Here is a 19,011-nt window from a genome sequence, read left to right on the forward strand (position 1 = left end):
AAATAGATCAATAAAGCAAACTACTACAGCATGGGAAATTCTCTTAGAGCTCTGTGCTAGGAAGAAGTTTGACCCCAGCTACATGCCCATGCCTCACTCTCTGGAACCTGTAACTGCTACCTCATTGGTACAAAGAACTTTATAGATATGATTAAATTAGAGATTTGGTGATGGGAAGATTATCTTGTACTTTGTGAATGGGCTTGATATAATGCCAAGAGCCCTTTCAAGGACAAAGGGAGGTTACATTGATAAGAGGATAATGTAATCATAGAAGCAGTGATTTGAGTGATGTGGTCACAAGCCAAAGAATGCCAAGAAGCCTTTAAAAGCTCTAAGAGACAAGGAATATATTTACTCCTAGAGCCTCTGGGAGGAAGCAGCCCATTCTCCTCTTGCTTTTAGCTCCAGCAGACTTATCAGACTTAAATTCAGAGTTGCAAGAGAACAAATCTGTATGCTATTAAGCTGCTAGTTTTGTGATAATTTGCTATAGTAGCAGCAGAAAGCTAATATATACCATAATGCCCCATTTCACTGTTACAAAGTTAATCACTCTCAGGAATTACTCAAGTGTTCTTCAAAGAATTTTCTGTGCAAACACAATCATATTGATATCACAAAACTAAATCATACTATGTGCATATTTTCTGCTTCTCTATTGGTGAATTTATGTTTTTCCATGTTTTTGCAGTTTTAGACAATTTCACATTTTGCATATATTTTTAATCATAAGTTAGACATAGCTATAGGATATTTTTCTAGAAGTGAAATTGCTAGTCTACAAGTTAAAGTTTTTGTAGATCCTAAAAATTGTCCTTCAGAAAGGTTGAATTAATTCATGTGATCAGAGTGCTGTGTGAGATTACCTTATCTCGGCCGGCGCTGCAGCTCAATAGGCTAATCCTCTGCATGCGGTGCTGGCACACCGGGTTCTAGTCCCGGTCGGGGCGCCAGATTCTGTTCCGGTTGCCCCTCTTCCAGTCCAGCTCTTTGCTGTGGCCTGGGAGTGCAGTGGAGGATGACCCAAGCCCTTGGGCCCTGCACCCATATAGGAGACCAGGAGAAGCACCTGGCTCCTGCCTTTGGATCAGCGTGGTGCGCTGGCCGCAGTTGCCATTGGATGGTGAACCAAGGGTGAAAGGAAGACCTTTCTCTCTGTCTCTCTTTCTCACTGTCCACTCTGCCTGCCAAAAAAAAAAAAAAAGAGAGAGAGACCTTATCTCCCCACACTTGCCAACATTATTAAAGCATTGATCTTTTGTTTTATAAGATTTATTTTTTATTTATTTGAAAGTCAGAATTTCAGAGTTAAGAGGAGAGACAGAAACAAAGAGAGAGAGAGAGAAAGAGAGAGCATCTTACATGCACTGGTTCACTTCCCAAATGGTCCCAATGGGTGGAGCTGGATGGATCCAAAGTCCAGTGCGTAAACTTCTTCTGGGTCTCCCATGTGTATGCAGGGGCTCAAGGACTTGGGCTATCTTCTGCTGCTTTCCCGTACAGATTAGCAGAGAGCTGTATAGGAAGTGGAACAACCAGCTATTGAACTGGCCCCCATATGGGATGCTGGCATTGCGGGCAGAGTATTAACCTGCTATGCCACAACACTCGCCCTTTAAGTGTTGATCCTTAAAACACAGGTTCTTTATTGTACATTTGATGGGATTTGTCATTTTAAGATTATTTGTGTCTATTTTCTTATGCATAAATAGAACTGACTTAATTCAAGGTTAACTTCAGGCAATATGTTATGAAGTAACACTGAGCAAGGTGGCTTTCAGTTCTGTCATTATCATTCACTGGATTTATGACTCTAGGGAAATCGCTTAACCTACCTGCTCACAAACCTAACACCCTTCCAAGTTTACCTGGGGAGCTTTTAAAATGTGCCTTCCTGGTTTGTCCATAATCGCTTAATCAGAATTTTTGGAGTAGAGACTAGAAAAATGTTCTTTGTAGCAAGCACTTGAGCTGATTCTTGTACAGCATTCAGGCACCACTAAGTCAATATGTCCAGGCCAGGATATTTTTTGTTGACTTCCACAGTACAAGCTTTTCTTCTCCTCATTGTTGTAATGGGGCTTAAGAGTTTCTTGTTTCTTTGGGCATGGTCTCTTGGCTCTATCCGGAATCCTCACTCATCTGGAAAGCAGGGGATGCATTACATCTGAGAACCAGTCTGGAACTTTGATGATTACTTTGATGCCAAGACTGAATTCAGCACATTTTTAGTCTTTGACCTTATTTTACTTCATTGCCTAGTCTTGTTTATGAATGTTCTAGATGGGAGTAGAATTTTATTGATACAGGAATGACCAAATGCAATGGGCCAGCTACCTACCCACTCCTTGGAATTCTTAAGAGAGCTACACACAAAATAGACACTGTTACATAAAAATAGTATGTTTCAATTTTTCTTTTCGGGTCCATGCATAAGAAAAACTTTATTAACAGTTAAGTGACAATTTTCTTACTAACAGAAATAGTCCAATTGCCCATTTCCTGAATAAAACCAATCAAGGTTTTACTCCAGATCTAATGTTTTTAAACACCATACTATATTTCATTTTCTTAACTCTCTTCGGATATTTAAATTTGGATGAACCTGTCAAGGATTTGGATCTATTCACAATGTTTATTTACTAAATAACATATTTTGGATCTTCAGGGCAGTGTCTCTTTGTTACATTGTTTGACAACTCTATCTGCATATTTAATATGTTTGTCCAGTATGCACAGATTCAGAATACTTGAAAACCAAGTTTCATTGAAAAACAACAGTAAAATGATGATGACACAGAAATAGGACCTGCCATCATAGGTCACACTATTGGCCCACCTGGCCCAGTGTCATTTTCAAGGAGTGCCAGAATGAGTAATAAAGTATGTGTTTAAAATAACTGTAAGTATTTGTTAGTAGTCCATTTAAAAATTTTTATTTCAGTTATTCAAATTTCATGTATTTCTATATACAGATTTAGGAACTTAGTGACATTATCCCCCTACCCTCCCTCCCACCTGTGCTCCAATGCTTCCTCCTCCTGCCTCTCACATACCCACTATTAATTTTTACAAAGATCTATATTCAGTTTATTTAATGATCATATAGTTAACCCCATACTAAATAAAAGATTTCAATGAAAAGTATGAAAAGTATAGAAAAAATTAAAAATAATTAAAAAAAAAAACTGTTCCTCAACCAAAGAGACAAGGGCTGTAAACAATCATCGAATCTTAAAATGTCTATTTCACTCAAATATACTGCATTTTACATTCTCTATTAGTTACCTTGGATCAGGGTAAACATATGATGTCTTCCTTTTAGGGAATGGCTTATTTCACTAAGTATAATTGTTTCCAGTTGTGTCCATTTTGTTGCAAGAGAGGATTTCTTTCTTTCTTTCTTTTCTTTCTTTTTTTTTTTTTTTGTACAGCTGAGTAGTAATCCAGGCAGAGTGGACAGTGAGAGAGACAGAGAGAAAGGTCTTCCTTTTTGCTGTTGGTTCACCCTCCAGTGGCCACTACGGCCAGTGCACCGTGCTGATCCAAAGGCAGGAGCCAGGTGCTTCTCCTGGGCTCCCATGGGGTGCAGGGCCCAGGACTTGGGCCATCCTCCACTGCACACCCGGGCCACAGCAGAGAGCTGGCCTGGAAGAGGGACAACCAGGACAGAATCCGGTGCCCCGACTGGGACTAGAACCCGGTGTGCTGGTGCCGTAAGGCAGAGGATTAGCCTGTTGAGCCGAGGTGCTGGCACACCATGATTTCTTTATCCAGTCAATAGTTGATGGACATCTGGGTTGATTCCATATCTTTGCTATTGTGAGTTGTGCTGCAATGAACATGAGGGTAAGGGTAATACTTTCATATGCTGATTTATTTTGGTATGGGTAAATTCCCAGGAGCGGATGGCTAGATCATATGGTAGGTCTATTCAGATTTTGGAGATATCTCCATACTGTCTTCTACAATGGCTGCACCAAGTTTCTGGCATTTCCTCAACCTCTTCACGTTCTAATATTGAAATGTTGTGTTCCTTTGGGGGGGAGGCCATGATATTATGATATCTTCCTGATTCTTTTTTTCTTGAATTTCTGCATTTGCTTTTAGGTATTTGTGAGGTTGATTTTTGTTTTATTCCTCTGATGGTTTTTTTCTTTGAGCTATGCCTCTGTGGCTTAGTGAGATGTCTGCTCTTTCAGTGAATATCAAGAGATGTGTGGTGGGTGTGGCCAGGGAGCTCTGATCAGTGCCCCAGAGTGGGCCAAGAATCCGGGGTAACACCCAAGTTGGGCGTGGTAGATCTTAAAGCCCAGGTTTTATCCCCCAACGTGTTCCATGCCACCATATGAACTGCACAAATGATCTGTGCAGTCTGCTGTGAATAGAGTGATCATGTGGAGCCACTCCCAGTGATTGCCCAGAGACCCAGCTACTCCCTGCACCTTCTCATGTAACCACTGAGTCCCCCAGTGTCAGCACACAGGCTCCCACAATCGCTGGGTGCAGAGGTTTCTGTTTGTCCTGCTGGTTTGCTTAGTCAACAGAGAGGAAGATGTTCCCTGACATTTCCACCTAGGCGTCTTGATCCTGGGAGGCTGCGGACACCTCGCCGCCCTCTGTGGTTGCCCAGCCACCTACTATCTAGGCTCAGAGTCAGTGGGGACTGAAGATTGTTCCTTTCACAAAAACCACTGGATCACAAGGGTACACATGAGCCACTGGCCACATGTTGCTTCCCCGCTGCCACCAGTACAGCTGTGAAGATGGCATCCTGTCTCAGCCAGTTGTGTGCATGCACAAAGGCTTGAAAGCTGCTGCCCAGACCCAAAATGACACCCAAGAAGCGGGCACTGTTGTGGGGGAATTTGTGGGGCAAGTCAGACATGTCCCTTCTACTTCCATTGGGTCCATGGGCAACTGCTAGCCCCAATGGCTCCAGTCCAGACTCACGCCACACTCTCCCTCCAGTTATATTGCCGTGGGTTGCTGTAGTCTGGTCTCACCGCTGTCTCAAGCTGTGGCCCGCTCTTGCTCTTAGCTGATGCAGGCATGGTCAGCACCTGCATTTGTGTTGCACATCTGCACCCTTCACACAGGTCTACAGGGTTCCTCCTTCTCTTGTAGGATTTCCAGTGCTGTTTTCTTTTCTTTCCAATTCTCCCCTGAAAGTGCACTTCCTTTACCCCTTTCTTTCAATGTTTATCACTAGTCTAGTACAACACGTCACTCTCTAATTTGCCATCTTGCTAACCGTAGTCCGTTTTGAATATATTATTCTTTAGGATTCTTTTAAATTCTTCAACTTTTGTTTTCTTTTAATCCTTGAAAATGGGATGGTTACAGCAACTTTAACCAGAGGGTTTTCTGTCTTCCTGTTGAACTTATGCACCAGTGTTGGAAAGAACGTGTTCTGTTATGAAGCCCTTTTCAAAAATACCTAGATATCATTATACATCTTTAAACTGTCTTTTCAAGGTAACCCCAAGTGTTTTCCAGCCTTTCTTTATTTTAAGATTTATTTCTTTTGGTCCAGCATTGTGTCAGAGCAGGTAAAGCCACTGCCTGTAATGCTGAAGTCCCTTATGGGTACTGGTTTGTGTCCTGGTTGCTCCATTTCCAACCTAGCTCCCTGATAATGTGCCTGGGAAAGCAGTGGAAGATGGCCCAAGTAGTTGGGCCACTGTACCCATGTAGGAGACCTGGAATAAGCTCTAGGCTCCTGGCTTCAGCACAGCTTAGCCCCGATCTTGCAGCCATTTGGGGAGTGAACCAACTGATGAAAGATCCCCTCCCCCTCTTTTTCTCTGTAAATCTGTCTTTCAAATTGGAAGTCAGAGAGAGAGAAAATCTGAGAATCTCTTCTGTATGCTGGTTCACTCCCCAATTGCACACAACAGTCTGGGGTGGGCCAGGATGAATCCAGGAGCCAAAGCTGTTGGGCTATTATTTGCTGCTTCCTAGGCACATCAGTGGAGGCTGGGTCAGAAGTGTGGAATAGCCAGAATTCAAACCAGGCACTCTGATATGGAATACAAGTGTCTCAAGCAGCAGCTTAACCCACTGTGCCACAATACCCACCCCTTGCCAAACTTCAAAAAGCACAAAAACCTTGCAAATCCACACTGACATTTCAGCACTGTGTTTCCCATCCCCATATGTCACGTAGCATTTTCACTACTAAAAATTACTCCCTTTAGAAAGGTGAAAGAATTAAAAAAAATCTAGTAAAATGACTTTCATTAGACTTGGTAAGAAAGAATATATACATACTCAAGTTAGGTGTCAGCAGGGCCATACTAAGGAACATAAATTTCAGAGTATGCATGAGGGTATACTGTGGAGCCCTTTAAGTATACTTAACAGCTAATTATTTCCTCTGTTTTGTTTTTCTTTTTAATTTATACACTGTGGGTCGTATTAACAGCTGAGAATCATCATCAAATAGCTAACCTGTGTTGACTGAGATCATCTTTGCAAATTAAGCTGAAAAATATTCTATAATTTTCCTCCTTAATTAACAAGTTTGGGTTAATGGCTTGTAGCAGCAATAGTTAACATTTATACCACATCAGCAATAAATTAGGAGCTATTCTGAATGCGGCTAACTGCTTTCCCAGGCGTGAGTTGTCGTAGTACAGAAAAGATTAAGATTCATGCTGTTGTTTATTTTAGTCTTTTTCAGGTAGAATATGTAGTAGATATTTCCGTATACTTTCCTTAATTTTCCTCTGGGCAATTGGATATTTTCCATAAGTTTTCCGTGAGATGAAAATGAAGAATGTTTTATGAGAAAATTGATTTATTGAATTGGTTCTCATAAATGTGTCTTTCAAATGGTTTTAGACAAATTTTCTTAAAAATGCCAATGTAAGGGGGCTAGCTTTGTAGTACAGTGGGTTAAGCCACCAATTGGCAAAGTCAGCATCCCATATTGGAGTGCCAGGTCAAGTCCTGGCTACTTTGCTTCTGATTAGCTCTCTGCTAATGTACCTGGGAAGCCAACATAGGATGATTCAAGTACTTGGTTCTCTGTCACCATGTGGTAGACTGTCGGAGGCCACCCGACAAACCACATGGAGACACGCAGCACTCATTCAATTCATCACCACGTTTATTGCCTCATCGCGTTCCAAGCCAAAGTAGGGGGCCCGGCGATGAGGGACTGGAGGCAGTCTCCCTAAGGAAACCCTTCAGTCTCCAGCCCCGAGCACACAGAAAGACAAGGATATATACCCCAGACCCCATACAGATAACATTCATTGTGTGCAATCATGCATAGCACAGGAACAGAGCAAGTTTACAAAGTAGCAATGATCAGGGTACAAGCTCTGCAGATAGAGCAAAGAACATCATAAACCTTCATCAGAAGTCACATCCTGCCTGCAGGAATATGGGACGAAAAGTCTTGGAAACAGGATTAGATAAGGGACAGCCTCAGCCTGCTGCATCTCATGTTGGGCCAGGGCCACTGGCCCCGACAGTAGACAAGCATGGAGTTCCTGGCTCCTGGCTTCTGGCTTGTCCCTGGCCCAGTGCTTGCTGTTGTGACCATTCATTTGAGGAGTGGACCAGTTGATAGAAGATCTCTCTCTCTCCCTCTCTCCACCTCTACCTCCTTCCTTCTTCCCATTCCTTTCTCTCTTTTCTCTTTCTTTCACTCCCTCCCTCTTTCTGCCTCTGTCTCAATCTTTCCCTCTCTGTCAGTCTGCCTTTCAAATAAATATGAAAATCTTTGAAATACATTCAATATAAGAATAATCAGTATATGATCCATATATTACATCATATTTTTGAAAAACTATCAGGATTATTCCTATAAGATTGGCTTATACTAAACTATTTTACCTGCATTCTAGAAATACCTGGTGAGTCAATATTAAAAATATCAAATTGTCCTTTAATTCATTCTGTAAATCACAGTAGTGGAAAAAGCCTACTAAGTGAATATTTATCAAAACACTCCAGTGTTCTATAGACTTTTAGAAGATGGCTTGCTATCATAAAGACACAGAGGATAAAATGAGGCTTATACCTAGGGAACCTGAGTCAGTCTCTATAAAATTGTTGATTGGATCAGTGGAAACTTCTCTGGGCTTGCTTTCATCCAAAGTAGAACTCCAGTTGTGCTTTCTGTGATTTACCGTGCATACTGTTGACATTCTTGACCCCATACCTTCTGTACATTGCCTTAAGGCCACCTTTCTCTGGAACTGCTACTGCCTTCTCCGCTCAACATTGCTCATGCTGAATGGCTCTCTTTGTCTCAACTATAGCAGTGACCTTAATACAGAGAATGCAAATGCCCTACAAAAGACCTCAGAAGCACAGCGGAAAATGGACAAATGTGATTACATAAAGCTAAGAAAAAGAAAGACTGCAAAGGAAAGACTCAGCAAAGAGAAGAGGCAAGTGACAGAATGGGAGAAAATATTTGCAAACTATGAAACTGAGAAAGGATTAATATCCGGAATCTATAAATAGCTCAAGAAATCCAACAGCAACAAAAAGAACAATCCAGTTAAGAAATGGGCAAAGGACATAAGCAGGCATTTCCAAAAGATGGCCAACAGACACATGAAATAATGCTCAGGATAACTAGCCATCAGAAAAATGCAAATAATAACCACAATGAAGATTCACCTCACCCTCGTAGGAATGGCTATCATACAGAAATCAAAAAATAATAAATGCTGGTAAGGATGTGGTGAAAAGGGCTCTGTAACCCACCATTGGTGGGAATGCAAACTAGTACAGCCATTCTAGAAGATAGTATGGAGATTCCTCAAAGAGCTGAAAATAGATCTACCATATGACTCAGCCATCTCATTACCAAAACAAAATGAAATCAGCTTATGAAAGAGTTATCTGCACCCCCATGTTCATTGCAGCCCAGATCAATAACTAAGATATGGAATCAACCCATTAACCAATGACTGGATAAAGAAAACATGATACATACACACTGTGGAATACTGCTCAGCCAAATGAAATAATGAAATCCTGTCTTTCACAACAAAATGGATGCCAGTGGAAACCATTATTTAGTGAAATAAACCAGTCCCAGAAAGATGAATATAATATGTTTTCCCTGATCTGTGGTAACTATTAGAATACAAAAATAGGTAATATCTAAATATTTTTCTTACAATCTGGATCAAATTCTTCTTCGCATAAAGAAGGAAAAGGAAATGACTTAAAGTCTAAATGAACTTAATTATTATCTTATAACCACACAGGAACTATTTAGATGTTACATTGTTACTGGTTTTATTTCATTGAAAGAAATTATGAATGACTACTTGACCAAAAATAACTGTATATTGGTGAAATGGTCATTTATACATTCAGTTATTGTTTATAACCACTGTCTATATTCATACTAAAGTAAGTTTTTTTTACTTTAATATAAATTTAATATTTTACCTCAAAAACTAAAAAAAATTTAAAGAAAGAAGGGAATAGGTTAGGAGAGAGGGAGGAAGGGAATATCATGTCTTAGACTTGTATCTAAAAAGAATCTGTTAAAATGAATTAAAATGAAAATTAAAATAAAAAAACTAAAAACAATAAAAAATAAATTTTAAAAAGTCTAGCTCTGTGTGGTATGTCCTCAGGAAATAACTGTAGACACTGTCTTCTGCCCACAGATTCTGATTCTATTTGACTTTTTTTTTTTTTTTTACTCCTTTTAAAATTCCGTTTGGTTTTGTTTCTTGGTATTTGGGTTTGTGTTTCATGAATTAAAGGAAAGTCAATATTTTTGTTCCATTGAAAGAGTATTTGCTTAGAAATATTATACTACCAATAATTGTTCAACATAAAAGGAGGAGGTGTTGAGCAACAGTACACTCATGCACACACTCCTATGCATATGTAAATGCATATACATATTTACATCTATTTTCTTTTGGAGACAGAAGATTGAAGGAACTTTACAGGGAACAACTCCTTGATTTTTATAATATGTATTTCATTTCTTTAAATACACAAAGCCGTCCTAGCTTTTGTCAGACTTTAATCAGTAAATATTTACTGAACACCTATTCCTTGTTATCAGTCACTTGTGACACACAAATTGCCAAGCTTAGTGGCCAACATTTACTTCACTTGGGTGTAGGAAATTGGCACACAGCATTATTGAATTGTCACTTCAGGAAAATAATTACGCCAAGCAGCAACTAGTGTTACCCTCAAGCTGACTGTTACAAGAGTTTAGCAACAAGACTCAACATTTCAAATCTGCTGGATTCCTAATCAGGCATCACAAAGGTATCTGTAGCTCTCATAATCCATATTAAATTGATGTCTTACCACAAATTGGAATTAATTCTGAAGACCTTTGCTTCCACCACAAAAGTAGCATTCCATTTTCCATGCACTTTTTAAAGCGCCGTGGCTCAACAGGCTAATCCTCCGCCTTGCGGCGCCGGCACACCGGGTTCTAGTCCCGGTCGGGGCACCGACCCTGCCCCGGTTGCCCCTCTTCCAGGCCAGCTCTCTGCTGTGGCCAGGGAGTGCAGTGGAGGATGGCCCAAGTGCTTGGGCCCTGCACCCCATGGGAGACCAGGAGAAGCACCTGGCTCCTGCCATCGGAACAGTGCGGTGCGCCGGCCGCAGCGCGCTACCACGGCGGCCATTAGAGGGTGAACCAACGGCAAAGGAAGACCTTTCTCTCTGTCTCTCTCTCTCTCTCACTGTCCACTCTGCCTGTCAAAAATAAAAAAATAAAAATAAAAAAAAATAAAAAAAGTGCCATCATATTCATTGGTGGGAGTGTTAAGAACTGTGATTTGGCAGTAACAGTACTCTTATAATCATCCCCTTGAAGGCCAGTTAATACATTTTGTTTTCTTTTGTTTTTTATATATGTCTCCTGACTACATTTTAAAAAAAAATATTTATTAATTTATCTGGAAAATCAGAGTTACACAGAGAGATGGAGAGACAGAGAGAGAGAGATCTTCCACCCACTAGTTCCCTCTACAGATGGTAGCAATGGACAACACTGGAGCAGGCCAAAGCCAAGAGCTTCATCCAAGTCTCCCTTGTGGTTGGCAAGGGCCCAACCACTTGAGGCGATCTGATGCTGCTTTTCCTAGGCTCTCATCAGAGAGCTGGATTGAAAATGGAATAGCTGGGACACAGACAGGTGCCCATATGAGAGGCTGGCATTATAGGCGGTGGCTTTACCCATAACACCACAATGCCAGCCTCTCTCTCTCTTTCTCTCTCTCTCTGTCTCTCTCTCTCTCTCTCCTCCTCTCCCTTCCTCTCCATCCCTCCCTCCCTCTGTCTCTTCTCTCTCTTTAAGCATGACTCTGTGAAAACCAGTAAACTTAGAGTTCAATTTTAATTCATTAATATTCTAATAATTTCCCCCCATATGGCAACTTTTAGAAAATGGAAATTTTGGTTAAGTTTAGTCACTCTTAAGCTGGAGTAATTTACTGTTATTCTCAGTATACTATTTCTGCTGGAAGCTTCAGAAATGTCATAGTGTGTTCAATATATTTTATAAGGAGACATTGACAAATGGAAGTGCATCTGGAAGAAGGTGACCAGAATAGAGAAGTGTCTGTGAACATGCCTTCTGAGAAATGTGGCTGTCATTGTGTATTCAATAAAGTGGTGATGTTGGGTCTGAATGACTCTCCCTATCCCTGCAGGGCAATGAGAACCTCCTTCAATTATTTGAAGAACTTACATGTGAAAATGGGATTCTGTATATTCTAAATAGTTCTAGAGGTTACATTTGGACCAGAGTATGACAGGTACAACGTGGCTAGTTTTCACTGTAAATACTTACCCAACAGTTAGAGCTCCTGTTTCATTTCTCTTCTTGGTTCCAAGAGAACTGCATACAGTTCCCATTCTCCAAGAGTGGGAGATACATTGGGCAACCAGAATCATTTTGACCTGAAAATTGTTGCTGTGTTGCTAAGCTGTACCCAAATAGATGACAATCAAACCTCAATAAACAACTCCTACTTGCTTAACCCAAGTGAGGAATATTCTAGGAAACCACAGGCTAGTAGAACCGTTCTGACCCTAGAGCCCCTGGTTCAATGCCTGGGCAGTGACAGAGTATAGCCTCTTAACTTGAAGTATTTTATCTTATTTCCCTTTCTTACCAGAATCTGAAGCTCTTCCTACAGCAATGAAAAAATGCATTAATCTTTATAAATAAAATAGAATGTATTTAAAAGAATTCCTGCCCTCCCCACCATCTCTTCAGATTGCAGTGCATATTCAGGGTGGTTTATATGAAACAAATGTAATTTAATGAACTACAGCTTTGAAAGTGTTCGAAAATGAATCCAACTGTAAAATGTGCCAGAGGTTTTAGAATAAACAAAGTCATGTTTCAGTGTATTTGAAATAATGTCACAGTATAGTAACGTAAATATTCTTTCACTTCTGTCTATGATTACAATATAAAATACATATTTAACAGTTATTTTGAGACCTGAATGTGACTCAAACTTGCATTCCAGTATTACATTTTTTTCTTCTTTTTTTTTTTCATTCACTAAAGCAACCGTCAGAGCACATATTTAGGTTTAATACAGATTTCATTGAGCACACAAGTTCCATGATGGAACTCATTTTATTAGACCCTGTGCTCAATACAAAACATCAATTGCAGAGGGTCACACCACATCTTTCTAGCTGTCACACCAATATCTTGCTGAGTGCTGTCTGCAGTGTCTCAGGTTTTTTATTTATACTGGAACTCATTTACTTTGATCCGAGAGCTATTTCCAAAATGCCTACAGTACACAAAAAGCACTTTATCAGCAGACAATCCTTTGCTTTGCAGATAGGAATATTAGCAAGCTTTTCTGAGATCTAGACAAATTATGGTAATAGGTTGAAGGAGACATAATCTTAATTCTAACCAAAAATATTTTCTATTAAATAAACCTACCTATCCTAAACTTGTACTGCTATAATAGGATTGGGATGCTTTGCAACAATTGGATTTTGAGATGCAAAGCCTGTATTTGAGGCTAATTCATTCTTCTGATGTACCTATAATTTAGATAGCTACCACTAGATTATTTTTCTTAAAAAGAATAGCATGAGCTAGGTAGAAAATTTTTGTTAAAATGTATATAACTGGTCTTCATAGCCTCTGATGGGCCAACACAGTGATCCCTATAAAATCTTCTAAAAGAACAAAACAATTACTTGGCAAATAATTACATAAAAATGGTAGTAGATAGAAATGCTCTAGAAGAAGTACAGTAAAGACTTACATAACATAGAGGAAAAAGAAAACACATTTTCAGTTGCAGGTAACAGAAAGTAAGCATTTAATCTGGGCTTTGAGAGATTGTTAAATGTTTGAAAATAAGGGAGCCAAGAAGAGATATACTTTTTAAAAAAAAAAGTTCAGACACAACATTTGTATTCTGACACAGGAAAAGTATTCAAGAAGTAGTTCATCATATCCCATATGGAGGGCAAATAAGTTTAGGGTGATGCAAGACTGAAGACTGGTTTCTACTAGGGTGTTATAATATCTCTGTGTTTTAGTTGTTTCATTGTATAATATGGAGGCTAGTAATAATTATTTCCCATTCATTCTGAGTATGAGTTGTAGAAGTCCCTACACTCACAACATGTGAGTCTGAAAAAGTAAATCAAAGACCATTGGAGATTTGAGCTCAGGCTTTGGAGCTAGCCATGGAGCTCCATGACTCCATTCCTGTCTTCCATAGAGAAGGAGCAGACCAGAGTATTTTGGTAGAAGGTTGACAAGATAGCTTTGAATATGAGAATTTAATCTGGTGAACATGGGGAAGGAAAAGGATGTGGGTCTGTTGTTGAGGCAGGTGACTTAGTGAAGAAATGTCACAGTAACAGGTGCAACAGGTGGTGAGAGTCAGAGAGAGAGGCCTAGCACCATCATCTAGTTCTTCAGGAGAATCCTTCAACCCTCTTCTAAATTATAAATTACAAAAGGACACCAAGGTCTGAAAAAGGAGTTACAGTATTAAAAATTAAAAAATAAGATGAAGTAATAAAATTGAATAGGATACTTGGATGCATTTTAGGAGTAGATTGAATAAGAAAGAAGCTAAAATCTATGAAATAAGTTAGGAGATATGACTTGTTCCATTAAGACATTACCCAGCAGTGTTAGAATTATTAGATTTTTCTTGTAAGCAATAGTTTCACCCTCAATTTTGAAACTTCTTTCCCGCTCACAGTTACACACACATACTTCTGGATACAATTTATTTTTCTCTTTGCTCCTATCTGAATTTTTATTTCAACTATTGCTTTTTATATTCCCATATTTGTACTTATGTTAAGAATTCATTGGACTTTTTCCCATCTGTTCTTGAAAAGAACAAATGTTGCTTAATACCTGATTAGACATAATCAAAGTTATGTTACTTTATATTATGAAAATATTATTTAAAAGAAGATGATAAAGTATCTCCAGCATTAATGAAGAAAAAGAAAACTGACCAGTTCTTACTAAATTTCTTTCTGAAAGGAGCCATACTTACCTATTGGGCAGAGACTGTGTCTTTTCTGTGTTTTTAGAAGTTCTAAATTTGCTATGAAATCAAAATGAAACCATTTTGACCTATAATGATTATAATAGCAACTCTTTTGAAATGTATATGAACTTCACTTGAATTTACACCTCTAAATGTTTTATCAAATTAGACAATTGTGTTATTTATTATGGAGGTTAAAATTTTGTTTAGGAAGTAACTGCATTAAGTTTTTTCCAAAATTTAATTATATAATCTTTAGAGAATTGGTTCTAGGACCAATCCACAACTGATATTACCAAAATCCATTGATGCTCAAATTCCTTATATAGAATTTGCATCTAACCTACGTATATCCTCTTAATGTACTTTAAATGAAATCCAGATTATTTGCAATACCTAATATAGTGCAAGCACTATATAAATAGGTGTTATACCATTTTGTTTAGAGAATGGTGGCAAGGAAAAAGTGCATATTTAGTACACAGTTATGTGTGTGTGTGTGTGTGTATTTGATCCGAGATTAATGGAATCTGTGAATACAAAAGGTTGACTGTATCTTGTGTAGGAGTGTGTATGTGTATGTGTGTGTGTGTATGCATTTATGTGTTTGTGTATGTGTGTATATAAACACATGCTGAGGAATCTTTGAAAAGTTTCTGCAAAATTTATATCATGAAAAAACTATGTATGGATTTTAAATACCTTTTCTACCAAAATAACATCTTTTCATTCCATTTTCCCAAAAACTTTTTGAAACTTGCATGTATGAGAATATGGTTTGACATAGTTCTAATTGATAAATAGATTTCAATAATGGTATTCAAAATGGCAAAAATGGTGATTGCAGATATGAGCAATGGTGAATTTTTTTTTTTTTTGACAGGTAGAGTGGATAGTGAGAGAGAGAGAGACAGAGAGGAAGGTCTTCTTTTTGCCGTTGGTTCACCCTCCAATGGCCACTGCGGCCGGCGCATCTCGCTGATCCGAAGCCAGGAGCCAGGCGCTTCTCCTGGTCTCCCATGCGCGTGCAGGGCCCAAGGACTTGGGCCATCCTCCACTGCCTTCCCGGGCCATAGCAGAGAGCTGGCCTGGAAGAGGGGCAACCGGGATAGAATCTGGTGCCCCAACTGGGACTAGAACCCAGTGTTCCGGCGCCACAAGGCGGAGGATTAGCCTGTTAAGCCACGGCGCTGGCCTCAATGGTGAATTTTTAAAAATGTAATTTGGAAAACATTCTTCTGAAATATATTACGTTTTGGACATATCTCTAAGTGACTTCAGAAATAAGCATACTTTTGTTATAGGCCTCTTATGCTTAAATATTTATTTCAATATCCAGTTATTTTCATGCATTCTTTCCTCTTGTGGAAAAAGCTTCAGCACGAATAAATCCCAGTAACATATAGCAATGAAATTATCTTTTTCTAATTTTGTAAAGAATGATCAGAATCATTATTCTGTATAATTTATAGTCATTTCTGGGATTTTGAAAGCAATTTTTATTTGGAGGTAAAGATTTTCCTTTAATAAACTGTATAACATAGTGTTTATCGTTTTGTCTATGTTTGTAATGTAATTAATTTTCTACAGATCTCATAGTAAGGAATATATTATTAAATTAAAAGTAATAATTTCTCTTGATTGTAAACACAAGACTAAGCATACTTGAAAATTAATCCCATTCTGCCAACTTCAAATCCTATGACCTTGAACTAATTCATTCTCCTAAAAGGTCAGATATTAAAAGCTAGTTTTTAAAATAAAGATTAGGTGAATTATTATTTGCAAAGCACATATTAATACAGTGCCTGGCTTTTACTACATACCTCAAATTATAGACATTAATTTTATCAATTAAATGAGATATCATATTTATATGCACATGAACATATCCAAATACATATTTACATGACATATTATGCAGAACCTAATAAATGATAGTTAAAATATATAAGGTAAAAATATCAGAAATAAAGTAAAACAGTGCAGAAGAAAGCAAAAGTTATCTAAAATCTTATTAGCTAGTGAGAAAAAAGTCAATATTTCATTCACTGTGTTATGTGTTGCTAAATGTAAGGCCATTATGTGCAATCAGGATGCTCACTTTCAATGCAAAGAAAATCTGTGTTTTTTCAGAATTATTGATAAATCAGAAAGTAAATAAGAATAAATTTACCTTTATATGTAACTGCTTTACAGTAGTATATTTTTGATCTCATAATAATGGAATTTGTCAGAAAAGAAAAATAAGAGTTAGAAAACCATCATTAATTATTAGTTATAGTTACAATTTTTTTGCACATGGGAAGCATATACATGATGAATTAGTCAAGGACCTTTTTGAAATCAAGAGCTGCCACCTGTTCACAGAGTTCTTGTTACCCAAAGTGTGGTCAGTAGCTCAGCACCATCAGAATAACCCATATTTATGAAGAATGCAGTCTCCTTAGCCTCCCCGGATCCACTGACTGAAAAACCTGCATTTTGATATATGCAGATTTAACTCACCATCTAAATCATACATATTTTAATCTTGAGAAGCAACACTTTGACAAGAAAAAAAGGTAGAAATACAACTTAGCAGGGTTGCATGTATTTTGGCAGAATAATCCAAATAAGAATCAAAAAACTGCTAAAGTAATAGGGCCTTTATAGTTTGTTATGTGAATGAGTAAAACAAAAGTCAATGCTCTGCAATAGTAATATTGAGACCTCATTGTTTAGTTTTCTTTGTCTATGTGACAGTTACTTGTTTCTCTTTTCAGTTGTTATTAGTAAGAGCTACCAAAGGACACAGTGATATAAGTCTCTAAATATTTGACCCTGGCCTATGCATACTTACAGAAATCCACACTAAACTGCATAATTAAGGATATATTGGGATGGCCATTGTGAGGCAGTGAGTGAAGCAACTGCTTGGGATTCTCATATCCCATAAAGGAGCGCTAGTTTGAGTCCCAGCTACTATGTAGTTCTGATATAGTTTCCTGCTAATGTGCCTGGGAAGGCAGCAAATGATGCCCCAAATGCTTGGGTCCCTGCTACCCATGTGGGAGTCCTGGATGAAGCTCCTGGCTCCTGGTTTCAGCTTGGCTAACCCAAGCTATTGTATCTGGGCATTTGGAAAATGAACCACTGGATGGAATCTCTCTCTTTCTCTCTCTCTCTCTGTTTCTCTCTCTCTCTCTCTCTCTCTCTCTCTCTCTCTCTCTCTCTCCATCTCTCTACCAGTCTCTGTCACTCTGACACTCAAATAAATAAGTAAAATTTCATAATTATTTTTGATGATGTGTTTTCAGACTTGTCCAATGATCATTAAATACTGAATTCCAAGGCATAATTTGTGAATTGCTTAAAAGTTTACTGTCACATTTTTAACCTTTAAAATGGCAGGTTTACTGTCATAGTAAGGGTAATTTGTTTCTAAGGTCTGTTTTCTCCTCTTCTGCAAGCAGCTACCTTATAACAAAATCCTATTTTCCCTTCTTAAGTTGAACTACATAGATCTTCAAATTTTTGAAAGAATTTTATCACAAGTTTTGCTTGTGAATTTAATAAAGAAAATAATATAATGGATGTCTGGGTAATAGATACTTTGCCATGTTTTGAGAATTCCAAGATAAACATAATATATACTTCCCTTCAAAATGTAAAATTCCTAACATGTGAAGTGACTTATGTTTTCTAGGTGTTTCTATATGAGCTTTATAAAATAGTTGCTATGGAGCCGGGGATGGGGGGCTGGTGGCCATTTATCCAAGGAGTTAAGATGCCAGTTAGAGCACCTGAATCACATGTTGCTGTCACTAGGTTCAAATCCAGATTCTGCTTCCAATTCTGACTTCCTGCTAATATGCCATGCACCTTGAGAGGCAGCAGATAATGGCAAAGTATTTCTGTTTCTACCACTCCAATGTGTGACCCTGGGGTTGTTGGCTTTTGCCTGACCCCAGTTCTAGCTTTTGTGTGGGCATTTGGGAAGTGGACCAGCAGGTGCAGTTCTCTCTCTCTCCCTCTCTGTTTCAAAGAAAAATGAAAGAGAGAGAATAAATAAATTTATTTTACAAATAGGCTCTCTAAATGTGAATTATTATTGCTATGATCATTATTTTATGGATGTCCTTCTTAAAGCAAGTGTCATTTTTATTTTCCTTTCCCCATCCCCCGATCTTTGGCAGCTTAGAAGTAAGATTATGAGAGGACTCAGAGAAGAACAACAAAACTGGACATCACCAGCATGAGGAGCCCAACACTCCAAACTGGTGAGTGGAAAATGTGATCCCTGGATCTTTTTTCTATATGTCATAGAATCTATTTCTTTTTTTTATTTTTAATTTTTTATATAAGGGGTGTGGATCCTATTTCTTATGCAAAGAATCTTCACAGTTCAAAAATAAAAATGAGAGTGCTTCTAAAGTATAGCCTGTGAAATTATTCACATGAATTAGAAGACCATATTCTGTGGGAATAGCCACCAACTTTGCTAGGT

Source organism: Lepus europaeus, chromosome 12 (genome assembly GCF_033115175.1).
Source record: "Lepus europaeus isolate LE1 chromosome 12, mLepTim1.pri, whole genome shotgun sequence".
NCBI classification, from domain to species: domain Eukaryota; kingdom Metazoa; phylum Chordata; class Mammalia; order Lagomorpha; family Leporidae; genus Lepus; species Lepus europaeus.